Here is an 8,618-nt window from a genome sequence, read left to right as displayed (position 1 = left end):
AGTACGTCTACTAGCCCTTCTTCGGGCATCAACCCACCCCCTGTTCAAGCTAAACAGGTTGTTGGGTTACTTGCAATGGCAGAAGGTTGGCCGAAACGCATATCAAAGGCACCTCCTTGTGGGACAGGGGGCACAAACATGGACACAAAGCTGGGCCTGAGGCATCTGACGAAGGACATGCAGGACCTTCTCCTCATTATACAAGAAAGCGTAAGGTTCAAAAAAGATAGCTCAAATGATACCTTATTCCTTTAACTAGACATTTCAATCTGGCGTTGAAAACTTCATGATATTATTTTTGTTTTCAAAATGGTTTTAACGTACATTATTGGAACTAGGTGAATGATACATTTGGGACATTAGCCGGAGGCAGCTATTCCAACAAGGATATTGTTGCTGCTGTTATCTTGGAGGTAGATATTCATGTGTTTGTGGTTATCTATGGTTCTTTTGTTATTAAGGAAGACAAGGTTAATTCCCGCTTCCTTGCTTATGCATTACTACAGCCAGGTCCTTGTGGAAATCAGTTTCTGGGTTTTCACTTTTCAGATTCACTGGAAGTGCCAACTGGGTTTTCTTTCTCAACATTAAAAAAAGCATCTTTTAGAGCCATAACAGCAATTTCTAGCTTATCTAACCATTGGGGCTGCTACCTATTTTCTTTGAGCACCAGCTTGTGAAGAATAAAGGTTTTGATTCCTGAAAAAATGGGTGATTTTCAGTGTGAATGGTAAAGTTGGAATCTTTAAGTTCAAAAAATTTTCTATATGCTTGCTGGTAGAGAAGATTTCTATCTTCGGTTTCTGATTTATTGAACTATGCAGATCTGGTGAGTGGGGGGACCATATTCCCTTACAAGCAGCAGCTAATAAGGTCTGCTATTTTTTCCTAAAGCATCATAAGCTGTAATTTTTTTTATTTTTTTACCTGGTAGAAGATTTAGGTAGTATTACTATTTCATGGCTGCATCATAATTCATGCCTTTAGTGGGGGGGTAGTAATATTTAGTATGGAACAAAGGTAAAATAACCCATTATGTGTCATTTGGGAGTGCCATATTGAAAAATTGTGTGACCTCTCAGAGGCTGTGATGAAATTCTTTCATGAAAGTGTCCTTATAGATTATGGGGTTCAAAAAGGACTGCCCCTGGTTTCATGTACTTCAACATCAGCAGGTAATAAACAGTTGCCTATTAACATGCAGTTTGCAGCAAAGATATGCCTTCTCTTTGAGATCAATCACTGTTGCAATATGTAATGTTTCATCTTCTAAAGTGTTAGTTTACTCATTAAAATTTTAGTAGATTATACTTGCACCAATACAATCGTTTTTTTTTTTTTTTTTTGATAGGTACACCAATGCATTTGACGATAGCAAAAAAAGAGAGACCATAACTATAGTTTGCCGGCTCTGAATGATTCCAGAATTGGTATGTACATTAAATTTACTGAGATAAACTATACTGTTTTTCTTTTGTTTGTATTCTTCTAGCTTAGCATTCTTTAATTTTATTCTAGATTCTATTAGTAAACCACCCTTTTTTTTCCTAAACATCCTGTTTATTGTCCTATCTGGCATCAAGTATACTAACGGAGAGAAACAGGTTTATGTGATTTCCTGGATAAAAAATATTATCCTTCTATGAATCATATTCACTCCATTTTTAAAGGGATTTATTATTTTGCCTATTGCTAATATCAAATTCAGTATTTGTTTTACTTATAATAAAAAAAAAAATTAATCAGTATTTGTTTAAGTAGTTGTTTCTACAGTTTTTTGATAAAGTCATATTTGACCTTTTGGAGAATTGCAGACAGGCTTCCATACTCTGTAAGGATTCTTTTGGAATCTGCCATACGTAATTGTGACAACTTCCAAGTTACCGTTGATGATGTTGAAAAGATTATTGATTGGGAGAATACATCTCCAAAGCAAGTTGAAATTCCCTTCAAGCATGCTCGTGTTCTCTTGCAGGTTCATAGAATGATTTTCGTGATTGTGTTAGCTTGAAGTATTTACTTTAGTCTGCTTTGTAAGGGTTGTGTTGTGTTTACCAAGACTTTACTGGAGTACCGGCAGTGGTTGACCTTGCTTGCATGCGGGATACCATGAAGAAGCTTGGTGCGGATCCTAACAAGATCAATCCATTGGTTTGTGAATCTCCATTTTTTCCATATAAATTTTATTGCATAGTTGGATACCAATTAGTTTTACCTACAAGGTTCTGAGTCCATCTATGTCTCAATTTTAGTCTTTATTCCAATATCAGATGGAATAAAATTCCTTTAATGGAAGTGTTTAGCTTTTAGATGAATTTAGCTGTTGTTCTTGATCAATGGTAATTCTCGTTTTTATTCTCAGTTCTAAATGATGATATTCAAAACTGCCTCAGATGTTGATGATTTTTTGGCTTGTGTCCTCGACATTACATTGCAATGAAAATTAATATGATTGTTGATGGTGGATGAAAATGCATTGTATAATTCTAGTACATTTAAATAAAAAAAAATTTTATGCATTACGGCTTATCCATTCATATGACTCGTGGGGATTTCATTTTAACATCATATATTTGCATCCAGGTTCCAGTAGACCTTGTTGTTGATCATTCTGTTCAAGTTGATGTGGCTAGATCCGAAAATGCAGTACAGGCTAATATGGAACATGAGTTTCGGAGGAATAAGGAGAGATTTGCTTTTCTTAAGTGGGGATCATCTGCTTTCCATAACATGCTTGTCGTTCCTCCTGGTTCAGGAATTTTTCACCAGGTAAGGAATTTGACATTGTATATTCACATAAAAAATCCTACTTCTACTGCTTGGCAAGTGTTAAGTGTGGTGCTATTACTGATAGGCTCAAGGCGCTAGGTTGCAACTTTCATGAAATATGCACACTATTCTTTGATTACAAAACATGTGGTGCACCACCATTGCTTGCCTTTGAGCTGTTGTAGATAGGCCTTGCTTGCTTTAAACGAGTCACTTTGTTAATTGAAATTGACATATTTGGAACTATGTTTTTCTGACCAATCGTAGGTTAATCTGGAATACCTTGGAACGGTTGTTTTTAACACTGATGGCACTCTCTACCCTGATAGTGCGGTGGGTACTGATTCCCACACAACTATGATTGATGAGTTGGGAGTTGCAGGCTGGGGTGTTGGAGGAATAGAAGCTAAGGCAACAATGCTTGGGCAGGTAAAGTGCCCTGAGTTTGGAAGGGAGTTTCTTTTAACTTGAATCAAAAGTGTTGTTCAATCTAGTAAATCTACTTCATTGTTGGGACATTTGCATTGGTGAAAAAGATTAATCTGTTCACTATACTTGTAAGAAAAAACCCTATTTAGGTTTATCTGTTAAAATACACAACCTTCTCCTATGGTCACAACTGTCTTTGAATTAGCACTCACCAACAGGCATTTGCTACCATTCTTTGGAAATGTGCATAAAGCATAATTGACTTTGTGTCTTCCTTCAACTTTGTATATTGCGAATTTGACAGCCAATGAGCATGGTGTTGCCTTCTTGTTGGATTCAAGTTGTCGGGGAAACTGCATAATGGTGTTACTACGACTGACTTAGTTTTAACTGTGACCCAAATGTTGAGGAAGCATGGTGTTGTTGGCAAGTTTGTTGAGTTTTATGGTAAGCTAATAATTTTGGAGATGTGAAAGGTAGAAATTTCAGTTGTTAGTCTCCTTATCTGTAGGAATTAAAATTTCCAGTCAAAAGACCTCAATTTATTCTGTATATAGCTCTAACTCATTTTCATATACATACAGGTGAGGGTATGGGTGAATTATCACTGGCTGATAGGGCCACTATTGCTAACATGTCTCCCGAATATGGGGCAACCATCGCCTTTTTCCCTGTAGATCATGTGACATTGCAATACCTTAAATTAACTGGAAGAAGTGATGAGACAGTGAGATCTTCCTCCTCCTCCACCTGATTTGAGTGATGTTGTGTTAAAGATATTGGTGCTTAAGTGAAGTTATATCATGTGGTGTGACCATTATTTTGCTTATATAGGTGTCAATGATAGAAACATATTTGCGTGCAAACAAAATGTTTGTTGACTATAATGAGGTATGGTCTCCTATTTCTTGTCATCTTCATTAATAGATATTAAATTTAAGATGGAAGTCTTAGATCCGAGGTTAACAAGACATTTTTTAGTGATCCAGCCTCAACAAGAGAGTGTACACATCTTATCTGCAATTGGACTTGGCAGATGTTGAACCCTGTGTTTTAGGACCAAAGCGGTATGCCTTATTTCACCTTACCTCCACCCCCAACTTCCCCACCCCCACCCCCCCTTCTTTTATTTGCATCTTTTGAGTTCATTATTAATCCATGATTTATTATTTGTGAACAGGCCTCATGACCGGGTCTCATTGAAAGAGATGAAGGCTGACTGGCATGCATGTCTTGACAACCAAGTTGGATTTAAGGTGGGTTGCAATTAGACCTGATCATGTTCAAAACCTGGCTGGGCCTGGTTCATTGGTTTTATGCATATGAGATTGAAAAATATGCCCAGCCTGGCCCAGCTCGTAAGCCAATTCTTATTTTTAAAGATGCATTATGTAAGTGGGCTTGTCCCTGTTGTCTGTTGAGAGTGTTCTCGGGCTGGCAGGGCTTATGAACACCTAGCCTTAGTCCAGCCCAAAATCTTATCAGCACTGTTTTTTAAGCCTGTCCTAGTTTGTAGGTCCTAAAATGTGAGCCCATGCGCCCCTGGCAGATGAGCTCTACTAAGCCACGCAGGCTGCCCATTGCATGATCAAGTCTAGTTTCAATTGCATGCAGTTTTCTGTTCCATGATTTTTTCGCATTCTAATAGGAGCAATTTTTAGATAATTGGAATTGCAGTTTAGTCATCAAACCTGAAATGAATAAATTATTTAACCAGTGTTACCAATCATGGCAAATGTGATTACTGTTTCCTAGTTTGCTTTACAATATATTTAATCATGATGGTTATGTCTTCAAGTTGTATTAGGTTGATGTATTTTTGTCTATGTCGTTTAACAAAATGCCTTGTTGATTAAACGAATTTCTTAAACAAGACTGCTAATTTCGTTCGTCTTTATTTTTTAATTTTCTCTAAAACAGATCTTCAATGGTGTATTTTTGAAAGTGAACAAGGCCACAGTGAATATGCTCCAGAGGGTTGAGCCTTACGTGACTTATGGGTGCGTATTTTTATCTCTCCCTCTGGTCATTTGCCTTACATAAACATCTGTAGTTCAAAATTTACATCGTCTCTCACCAACTAGACGTGCATGTTTATAGATATCCCAACTTGAAGAGTGTGAGGGAACTTATCTATAAGAGAGGATATGGAAAGTTGAACCAGCAGAGAACTGCTTTGACTGATAACGCCATCGTTGAACAGGTTTGTAATTCCAAGCTACTGTTGTTTTATAAAGGGAAGTTTTTGCTTGAACTTGTTGCTTATATGCTATGATGTTTTCGCAGGCTCTGGGAAAGTACGGCATTATCTGCTTATGTTTATAGCTGTTAATAACTATGTGAGTAGTTTTTAAGGTAAGTATCTAGTGAAGATTTGCTTTGTGTTGTTTTGGGCATATTTATTTAATTTTTTTCCCTCATTGGTAAGCTAATCTAATCTTGTGCTGTTGCGGCAATTAAGCTTGGTTTATTACTTCCAAATGAATTGGAGTTCCTACGAAATTGGAACATTAATAGAAAATTACCACGGTGATTTATGATTTGCTTGTAAGGAATGTGATTATTAACGCCTTTGTGTTGGCCAAAATGAACTTTTCCAGAGCATTTTAGTTGTTGTAAAAACGGAACGAGTTAGCGACATTAATATGTTGAATAAGGTGCTCCTCTGTCATTTCTATATCTGGATGATTAAATAGTTTTGTTATTTTACACCAGGTTGTTTTTAGCTGTAAATCTTTTCAGCTCTTCTTTCCCCCCAGAATAAAACCCACATGGAACCTGATTTGCGATGATTTTTTTGTTAGCATTTGAATTTTGGTAACTTCAATTGGGCATCGTTCTTGAATATCGAAATGCTTTTTTAAACCGCTGGTGCCCAAAGTTTTGATTGTTTTATTTGAAGTTGAGATTCTGTTTCTTGTCTCTTTGGTTGCAAATTGATGTGATTTGTAGAGCTAGGATTTTAGACGTAAACAAAGGGCATGAAAAAAGATGATTCATTTTACTGAATTTTCCCTGTGGAATTTTGTTAGGTTTGAGAGTGTGTGTGTGTGTGTTATATACTCTTTGATTCAAGTAAATGGTGTAAGTGTAACATAAATTGGATTAAATTTTTGGTTATGTTCAGGTTGTGTATAGAAATTTCAATTGGGTATCAATGTCAGTCTATGGTGGCATTCATGTGAATTTGGTTGAAGGTGTCTGAAGATCACAGCTAGTGTTGGAATAGCAGTTGCAATTTGAAGCTGTGTTGTCTGATTCAAGCAAGTTGTACCATAGGGCCTGGCAAACTTGTTATTTATGTTCTCCGGAGATTTGGCTTAGGCTCGTGCTTTGCTGAGTTTAACTATAATTTATCACAGAATTTGTAATGTCTCTGTGAATGTCTTTTGGATGTTGTACTTTCTCTCTTCGAGACAGGGTTAGCAGCCATGTGATTTAAGTATCATACTGGTACCTTTAAAAAAAAAAAAAAAAAAAAAACTGGTACTTCTGTATTGTGCAAAGTACCAATCCATAACATGGAAGCTGAGAATTTTAATTCTTACCGTCTTCCGGATGGTATTAATCGGCTACTTCCTGTTGTTGTACCTGTGCTTCTGGTTTCAGTTGGATGTGTTGACCCTGGGAAGTGGGCAGCAACTGTTGAAGGTGGTGCCCGTTTTGGGTCTGAGCTGGTAGTATTAATGTTAATTTTCAATTTTGCTGCTATTTTATGTCAATACCTGTCGGCTGGGATTGGCTTGGTCACTGGAAGAGATCTTGCTCAGGTATCATTTCTTTCTCTATTGGGTTTACTTTTATTGTTCTCTCTCTCTCTAGACATATGGTTGTTTTTCTTGTTCTCAAATGTGTCACTCTACCGAAATTTTCCCCTTAAAATTATAAAATAAATTTGGAATAAGTAATTAATGATTGCAATTTTCTATGAATCTATTTTATCTATTACCCTATTGTCAATGTGATCCGTTAGTTGCAATGTGAAGAAGACACTACAGTGTTGTTATAAGACTTCTCTTTTCCGTCTGTAGGTCCTTAGGTAGATTGGTTGTTAGGTGAATAGGTGTATACACACAGATATCTGTCCACAAGATGGTTTTCAGAACAAAGGTCTACATGCAATGCCAGGCTGCAACCTTAGTTGTAAATTTCTTCTACCTGGGTCTGGTTATCTGATAGATTATTTAGTGTTGTGCCCCCCTTCCCTCCCCCCCAACCAACACTTCACCCACCCAAATATTCACAACTAATGCTCACAGTTTCTGACCGCACAATTTCTCCCTGTGCGTGTGTACTTGTTATGCTAGTAAATTTTTAATATTTTTTCTTTCCAAATTGTTATGCCATAGATTTGCAGTGATGAGTACGATAAGTTCACATGCATAATCTTAGGAGTCCAAACAGAGGTTTCTGTGATTGCGCTGGACCTTACCATGGTAATTTCTCATTCAATATTGCTGAGCCTTTTTTTATTCTTTTGGATGTTTAACTCTTGAATTATGGTGGAACTGAGGCATGAGCTATTATCTGTGTTTTTCATTATTTAATATCAATTTTGCTTTATACCTAACACAAGGTTACACTGAATTGACTAGGTCTTGGGCCTTGCACATGGACTTAATCTTCCTTTTGGGTGGGACTTGTTCACTTGTGTCTTTTTGACTGCTGTCAATGCTGTTTTATTTCCACCTTTTGCAATCCTTTTGGTAAGTGTGATCAATTGCATACCCTTTTGGGAAGGTTGTTTCGCATTATGATGTATAATTTTACCATTTTTGATTTTGTAGGAGAACTGCAAAGCAAAGTTCCTATGCATATGCATGTCAGGCTTTATTTTTCTTTTTATTGTTCTTGGAGTACTCATTAGTCAACCAGAAATCTCACCTTCAATGAATGGGATGCTAACAATTTCAAGTGGGGAGAGTGCATTTGCACTGATGAGTCTTCTTGGGGCAAGTATGAGTCTTCTTGGCTCTATGATGTTTTCACAGGCTCTGGGTAAGTACAGCATTATCTGCACAGAAGATCTCATCCATGAGATAATGACAATTGGACCTCACTTCAAGCAGGCAAACAACTTCCTGTGGCCATTTAAGCTGAAGGCACCCCTGGGTGGCCTAAAGAAGAAGAGAAACCACTATGTTGAGGGAGGCGATGCCGGAAATTGGGAGAATTTCATCAATAAGCTAATCAGGAGAATGAATTAGACAACTGCACTTTTTTGTTAGTTGGAGGAGTGAGGTTTTTATTTTTTTTGTTACTGGCTTCTGGAAGTAATCTGAACACCGATTTTTCTAAAGTCCTGTCTGAATTTAGAGATAATTTTATATTATTTGTTAGTATTCGCAGAACTAGTTAATGGTGTCTACCTTTGTTTTTACTAGCTGATATCCCCCGAATGCATGGTGCATTTTGACAAA

The 8,618-nt window shown here is 37.0% G+C and overlaps 1 long non-coding RNA gene and 1 pseudogene across 1 annotated transcript; both read left to right on the top strand.

The window, feature by feature from the left end:
* The first annotated feature begins 276 nt into the window (after window positions 1-276).
* Window positions 277-2,754, top strand: LOC136061245 (uncharacterized). The gene is made up of 6 exons (XR_010632395.1): window positions 277-413; window positions 507-730; window positions 825-873; window positions 1,352-1,430; window positions 1,815-2,151; window positions 2,584-2,754. It is a non-coding gene; the product is annotated as an uncharacterized LOC136061245 (long non-coding RNA).
* Window positions 2,755-2,880: 126 nt separating this feature from the next.
* Window positions 2,881-8,618, top strand: LOC112040191 (aconitate hydratase, cytoplasmic-like; annotated as a pseudogene).

The sequence above is a fragment of the Quercus suber genome, unplaced genomic scaffold (genome assembly GCF_002906115.3).
Source record: "Quercus suber isolate HL8 unplaced genomic scaffold, Cork oak 2.0 scaffold_284, whole genome shotgun sequence".
NCBI classification, from domain to species: Eukaryota; Viridiplantae; Streptophyta; class Magnoliopsida; order Fagales; family Fagaceae; genus Quercus; species Quercus suber.
This window is presented reverse-complemented; position numbering and strand designations above follow the sequence as displayed.